The sequence below is a fragment of the Eschrichtius robustus genome, chromosome 3 (genome assembly GCF_028021215.1).
Source record: "Eschrichtius robustus isolate mEscRob2 chromosome 3, mEscRob2.pri, whole genome shotgun sequence".
Classification (NCBI taxonomy): Eukaryota; Metazoa; Chordata; class Mammalia; order Artiodactyla; family Eschrichtiidae; genus Eschrichtius; species Eschrichtius robustus.
Genome location: NC_090826.1, coordinates 26,159,281 through 26,166,895, shown reverse-complemented (window position 1 = coordinate 26,166,895; position 7,615 = coordinate 26,159,281). Strand labels below are relative to the sequence as shown.

The 7,615-nt window shown below is 47.2% G+C and overlaps 1 pseudogene; it reads right to left on the bottom strand.

Moving 5' to 3' along the window:
• Positions 1-2,204: 2,204 nt before the first annotated feature.
• LOC137760949 (large ribosomal subunit protein eL6-like) lies at positions 2,205-3,381 on the bottom strand (annotated as a pseudogene).
• Positions 3,382-7,615: the final 4,234 nt, after the last annotated feature.

The window sequence follows — 7,615 nt, the reverse complement described above, 5'->3', positions numbered from 1 at the left end:
TCTTGCTTTAATGATTTCCTAGTCTTGTGTTCCTAGGATCTAGAACATTGTCCGTCTTAATAAATGTTGAAATGAATAAATGAACTAATAAAGGTGTGAATGAATGAATGGACATATTGCAGTAAATAAGTCCCTGGTTGCAGTTTCAGGGAGAGTAAGAGAGAGAAAAGAGAGTTTTTTAAATAATAGCTACTATTATTTGGGCACTTACATTGTATCAGGTACTCGACTAAATGCTTTTTGTGTTCTCAGTTCGTCCTCACAGCAAACCCATGAGGTCAAAAGTGTTGTCTGATTTTATAGAGAAGAAAACAATCTCTGTGAGATAAGAGTGATTTTTCCTAAGGTCACACAGTAAGTGCAGAGGCAGGTTTTAGGCTCGGGTCTGCTGCCTCCAAAGCTTGGATTTGTACCCGGCTCCCTTGAAGCAGTGGGCTGGAGGGCCCGGCTAGGGCATCTTTCACCATCCACCTCCCCACGTCTAGTTGGTTTGCTGGAGCTCTTGGCATGCAGAAGAAACTCAGCAGAATGGCCTCCACCTGCACCAGTAATAATGGGGAATGTGCTACTCTGAGCTTCCAAGAAGCAAGTTCACTTCCAATTTCTCCTGTGCTGAGCCTCATGTTTAATTACTTTCCATGACAGTCCTGTGAAGACGGTATTAGTCGCCTATTTCACAGGCAGGGAACCGAGGTTCAGGGTTGCCTTCCCAAGCTTATGTAAGGTGTGCTCCGGGGTCTGGTGGAGACAGTTGCCAAGGCTCCCCTCCCTGCTGCCCTCTGGAGCCTCTCTACTTCCCAACTCATCCCTCTACCAGTTATCCCCCCAATCCTCCCCACACGCTTAGCCCCTCCCTGACCCGTTCTCTTGGTCAGGGTCACTAGAGGCCTAAGCCCAAGTAAGGTGAGCTAAGAGGGACCTCTTGGGTTGGGACCCTGCTCGGAGTGGTGGCCAGGAGGTCACTGTTCACCTAAAATGGGATTTTAATCTGTTTGCAACTTTTTTTTTTAGTAGAAAATTTTGTTTTTAATCTTTTTAAAATTGAGATATAGTTGATGTACAATATTATGTAAGTTACAGGTGTCCAACATAGTGATTCATAGTTTTTAAAGCTTATACTCCTTTTATAGTTGTTTTAAAATATTGGCTATATTCCCTGTGTTGTACAATATATCCTTGTACCTTATTTATTTTATACACAGTAGTTTGTACCTCTTAATCCCTTACCCCTATCTTGCCCCTTCCCCATTCTCTCTTCCCACTGGTAACTACTAGTTTGTTCTGTACATCTGTGAGTCTGTTTCATTTTTGTTATATTCACTAGTTTGTTTTAATTTTTAGATTCCACATATAAGTGATATCATATAGTATTTGTCCTTATCTGTCTGACTTATTTCACTTAGCATAATACCCTCCAAGTCCATCCATGTTGTTGCAAAGGGGAGAATTTAATTCCTTTTTATGGCTGAGTAATATTCCATCATATATATACACCACATCATCTTTACCCATTCGTCTGGTGATTCCATATCTTGGTGATCATAAATAATGCTGCTATGAACATTGGGGTGCATGTATCTTTTTTTTTTTTGGATATATAACCAGGAGTGGAATTGCTGGGTCATATGGTAGTTGTATTTTTAGTTTTTTGAGACACCTCCATACCATTTTTCACAGTGGCTGCACCAATTTACATTCCCACCCACAGTGTACGAGGGTTCCCTTCTTTTTTTTTTAATACATGTTACATTTTATTTTATTTAATTTATTAATTTTTTTGGCTGCGTTGGGTCTTAGTTGTGGCGCATGGGCTCTTCGTTGCAGCATGTGGACTTTTCTGTAGTTGTGGTGCACGGGCTTAGTTGCTCCACGGCACGTGGGATCTTAGTTCCCCGACCAGGGATTGAACCCGTGTCCCCTGCTTTGGAAGGTGGATTCTTAACCATCGGACCACCAGGGAAGTCCCCTTCTTTTTTATTTTAATTAATTAATTAATTAATTTTTTATTTTTTGGCCACGCCAAGTGGCTTGTGGGATCCTAGTTCCCCAGGCCCTCAGCAGTGAAAGCGCAGAGTCCTAACCACTGGACTGCCAGGGAATTCCCTGAGGGTTCCCTTCTTTCTACATCCACCAATATTTGTTACTTGTGGTCTTTTTTTTTTTTTTAATGGACCAGTTATTTAATTAGGCTCTTTATAAGATGTTTAGAACACTATGTTGTGAGGATAAATTCCATTTGTGAGAGCAAACACAGAGCAGAGGTACCCCTGGAGCTGAGGAACACCTTTGATTCTTTGCAGAATTTGTGAGTCCACAGCTTTCTGATCAACCTTGCACTGCTCTGTAATCTTGTATTTCTATCTCTCTGTGTTGAAGATCTCTCCTTCTGGTGCCTGGGCTTATGCAGCTTCTTTTTTTCGGCAGCAGCACACGTTTGCAGGATCTTAGTTCCCTGACCAGGGATCAAACCCGTGCCCGCTGCAGTGGAGGCACAGAGTCCTAACCACTGGACAGCCAGGGAGGTCCCCCTTCTTCTTCTTTTTTTAAAAATATTTATTTATTTATGGCTGCGCCAGGTTTTAGTTGCAGCACTTGGGCTCTTTAGTTGCAGCACTTGGGATCTTTAGTTGCGGCATGCATGCGGGATCTAGTTCCCCGGCCAGGGATCAAACCCGGGCCCCCAGCACTGGGAGCGTGGAATTTTACCCAGTGGACAACAGGGAAGTCCCCTCCTTCTTCTTCTTGAAGTAAGCATCAGTGAGATGTTCTGGGATTTTCACACCACTGGTATCAGTTTTGGTGCAGGTGGCAATGACAAACTTCTGGTGTGTTCTACACAGAGGAACTCGACTGAGGGACAGAGGCCCAGTCACACAAGTAGCAAGCTCACCTTGCTTCAGGGAAATGAACCTCTTGCCTCTGTGGCGTTCAGTGAGGATGATCAGAATGGGCCCAGGAGTGATGCTAGCGCATAGTTTTCTCATGTGCTTACTGAAGAGTTTTTTTGCCGTGACTCAACAGGTTTCCAGGCACATCTTCAATAGGATAATACCCAGGTATTTTGCGAAGTTTAACCACTCCAGTACCACCATTCTCGTCACCACCAACTGGTTTTGTGACAGTAGCAAGAACCGTCACCTTCTTTTTCTTTTCAACCTTGGATTTAGCTGCTGAATACTTCCTCTTGTACAAGGCCTTTTTGGAATACATAGCCGATTGGCAATATCTGCCAATTCCTCTGGTCAGGACAGTGTTTTGGCTGCAGTGGGGCTTCCCCTTCTTAACCTTCTTAAGCTTTTTAACTTTGCCACCAGCATCAGCCTTCTTGGCTTCAGGTTTTTTCTCCTTAGTATCTGGCTTCTCAGCTTTTTTATCTGCCATCTTGCAAGATGGGAAAGAGCTACTTGTGGTGTTGTTGATGATAGCCATTCTGACAGGTGTGAAGTGATATCTCATTGTGGTTTTAATTCGCACTTCTCTGATGATTAATGATGTTTAGCATCTTTTCATGTGCCTGTTGGACATCTGCATGTCTTCCCTGGAAAAATGTCTATTTAGGTCTTCTGCCCATTTTTAAAATCATGTTGTTTTTTGATGTTGAGTTGTATGAGCTGTTTATATATTTTGGATATTGACTCCTTCTTGGTCATATCATTAGCAAATATTTTCTCCAATTCAGCTGGTTGTCTTTCTGTTTTGTTGATAGTTTCCTTTGCTGTGCAAAAGCTTTGAAGTCTAACTAGGTCCCATTTGTTTATTTTTGTTTTTATTTCTTTTACTTTAGAAGACAGATCCAAGAAAATATTGCTATGATTTATGTCAAATAGTGTTCTGTCTATGTTTTCCTCTAGGAGTTTTATGACCTCCAGTCTTACATTTAGGTCTTTAATCCATTTTGAGTTTTTTTTTTTTTTTTTTGGGCTGCCTCGGGTCTTAGTTGCAGCACAAGGGATCTTTGTTGAGGCACGCGGGATCTTTCGTTGTGGTGCGCGGGCTTCGCTCTAGCTGTGCTGTGGGGGCTCCAGAGCGCGTGGGCTCTGTAGTTTGCAGCACACAGGCTTAGTTGCCCCTCAGCATGTGGGATCTTAGTTCCCTGACCAGGGATCGAACCCGTGTCCCCTGCATTGGAAGGCAGATTCTTTACCACTGGACCACCAGGGAAGTTCCAATTTTGAGTTTATTTTTGTATATGGTATGAGAAAATGTTCTAATTTCATTCTTTTTTTTTTAAATAAATTTATTTATTTATTTTTGGCTGCGTTGGGTCTTCATTGCTGCGTGCGGGCTTTTCTCTAGTTGCGGCGAGCGGGAGCTACTCTTTGTTGTGGTGTGTGGGCTTCTCATTGCGGTGGCTTCTCTTATTGAGGAGCACAGGCTCTAGGAGCACGGGCTCAGTAGTTGTGGCTCGCAGGCTCTAGAGTGCAGGCTCAGTAGTTGTGGCACACGGGCTTAGCTGCTCCACAGCATGTGGGATCTTCCTGGACCAGGACTCGAACCCGTGTCCCCTGCATTGGCAGGCGGATTCTCAACCACTGTGCCACCAGCGAAGCCCTAATTTCATTCTTTTACATGTAGCTGTCCAGTTTTCCCAGCACTACTTATTGAAGAGATTGTCTTTTCTCCATTGTATATTCTTGCCTTCTTTGTCATAAATTAATTGACCATAGGCATGTGGGTTTATTTCTGGGGTCTCTATTCTGTTCCATTGATCTATGTGTCTGTTTTTATGCCAATACCATGCTGTTTTGATTACTGTAGCTTTGTAGTAGTTCACAACATTTTCTGATTCTGGTTTTGGGTGGTGATTTAGAAAGAGGGTCTCCCCAAATTCTCTGCCAAAGACTCATCTTCCCTAAGTTTAGTTCTTACCTTATTGGTCTCAGCAGGAAACAGGGGAGAACACGCAAAGCATTTGCCAGAAGAGGGTTTAATGAAGGAACTATTTACAGAGGTGCTGGCAGGAATGGTGAAGCACCCTGGGGCTCACAACAGTGGGATAGAGTCACTAGCCCCAGGGCCTGAAGGGGCAAGGGAGGGAGCCTTGTTAAAGAACCTGGCAGGAGTCGTGCCCTGAGGTTGCAGGCCACCCAACGGGAACTGTGCCTTTCAGTGGAGGAACATAGTAACTGCCAAAATCACAGTATTATAAATATCCTGATCTCACTCTCCTTCCCTCTGATCTCCTGGCAATGTCTCCTACTGGCCAAACTTTGCCTGAAACCGTAAGGCAAGGGGGCCCAGGTGAGACTGTCAGTGGTAGTCAGCCCAGGACACAGGGCAGGGCAGAGAAGCACAGAGAATGAAGGGTAGGCAAAGAGTAGCCAGCCCAGGGGCTTCTCCTCTCTTCGTGGACTCAGCTTTGTAGAGGGGCTGAGAGACAGAGTGGCTGTGCTTGTCTCTCCAAGCAGTCTGTGCCTAACGCCAGAACGCCCTTTCTCCTCTTCCAGGCCCAAGTTACTTCGTCTGTGAGGTTGTCCCCAGTCCTGGAGTTAATCTCTCCCATCCTTGGCTTCCTTGGTTCTCAGTGCCTAGCCCATCACTCAGCTCAGTGATTTAGCATTATTCTCTGCAGGGGTTTGTAGCCCCAGGGGACAGTTCTAGCATCCTCTACACTGTGAGCTCTTTGCAGACAGGGCCCTGGGCCAAAGAAGGCCATTTGCTCTGACACAGGACCCAGCACAGGCCAAGTGCCCATGTTTGCCAAGCGAACGGAGTCCTGTGGCCTCACCCACCTCCCTCTGCCTTGGTGTACACAGCCTGGGCACATGTGTATGTCTGTTTCCCTGAGTACAAAGGGGTTCCTTGGTGGCGAGTGGCCCAGGCCAGGCACACAGCAGGCATCAAATGTTGCCTGAATTGGCCTAGGGAGGACCATCCTCCTTTCCTTCATTCATTCAACAACTTTTTGAGATCCTACTATATGCCAGGTCCTGTGCTGGGCCCTGGGGACACAGAAGTGAACAAGACACACAAAGTCTCTGCCCTCATGGGGTTTCCAATCTAGTGGGGGAAGCAGAAAAGGAAGGAATGGAAAATGAACAATATTATTAAAGATTGCAGTAAGTGCTGTACAGAAAATAAACAAGGTAAAAGGGGACAAACAGTAAAAGGATGGATATTTATGTGGGAGAGGAGCACATCTGGGAAGGTCTTTCTGAGCAGATCACATGTAAGCTGAGACCTGAAGAAGAGAGGACATGAAGAGCTGGAAGGGTGTTCTAGGGAGAGGGAACAGCAAAAACAAAGGACCGGAGGTGCTTCTGGGACCCCGGGGGATTCAGTGTTTCAGCCTAAAGAAGGGCTTAAGGGGAGTTTAAGAGCGGTTAAGGAAGCAGTCTTGGGGGCAGCCCGGGGACAGGTCCTGGGCTGAGGGTTGGAGGGGAAGGGACAGCCCTTCTTAATGCCACCCTTGCTGCCTGTTGCCTAGCACCACAGCAAATAGTGCTGCTGGCAGGCCCTGCCCTTGCTCCCTCGGTTCCCCTCTGACTGGCAATGGCTGTCAAATGACCAGCCCCAGAGGCTTTGCCAACCTCCTCCCCTAGAATATTTTAGAGGTAAGTCAGAAAATGACCAGCAGCCTCCAAAACCCGACTTTTTCTCGTGCATACCTTACAAGGGTATATTTGGCTGCCCTGGGTGTTAATCTCCCACCCCCTTGCACTACACAGAGAGATATAAATATACGCCAAAGGCAGCACACTCAGAAACTTGGATTAAGGACCACATACTCGGGCCCCAGTGACACACAGAAGACACTCCACACAGCTGCTTGTGAGCCCTCCCTCCCACACACTTCAGTCCCCAGTCTCCGGTAGGTACACAATCACGCACACAGCTATACACACGCCCCACAACACAGTCACAACAGCCGGCCACACAGACACTCCACCACCAGCACAATCACCACACACACAATCACTCCCCCATGATAATACAGTCACATATCCGCATGGGGTACATCCACACGGACAGGTACCCCACGGTCATCACAGAGTCACACGTGGACACACAATCCCACAACCTCCCCCTCCACAGAGCACACACACAACCACGTGGTGTTCACACAGCTGGCAGCGGGCACACAGATCACAACGCACAGCCCACAAGCGTTCCGCACGGCCGCCCCCCCCGGCCCCCCCACCCCCACCCCCCCCGCTCAAGGCCTCTCTGATTAAACACATCCAGCCCCTCCGCTGGTTACAGTGAACAGCATTCTTCTGCGATTGAGTCAAAGACCTCCCCAGACAGAGTGGCTAAGTGGAAAAAAGGCATCAGAAGGGAGAATGCCCGAGGCCCAGGCCTGGGAAGGGGCCTGGCAGCTTCTTGCTTAGGGAGACAGCCTTCCCAGACAGTGTTGAGTTCGATCCTGATACTGGTGGCCTAAGGACATGGGGGAGGGGGCATGCCTTGGAGTGGGCAGAAGCAGGGCGGGTGGGGGGTGACAGGTGGAGCAAGCGGAGAGACCCCTGGAAACCTCGCAGCGTGAGGGCGGAAAGCGGTGTTAAATATGGACTGAACCTTAGAGGCTTAAACCCTCCCACGCAGTCCTCCCACCGCCCTTCCCCAGGCTCCGGACTGTCCCCAAACGTACGGGGTGTAGTGTTACCCCTCCTCC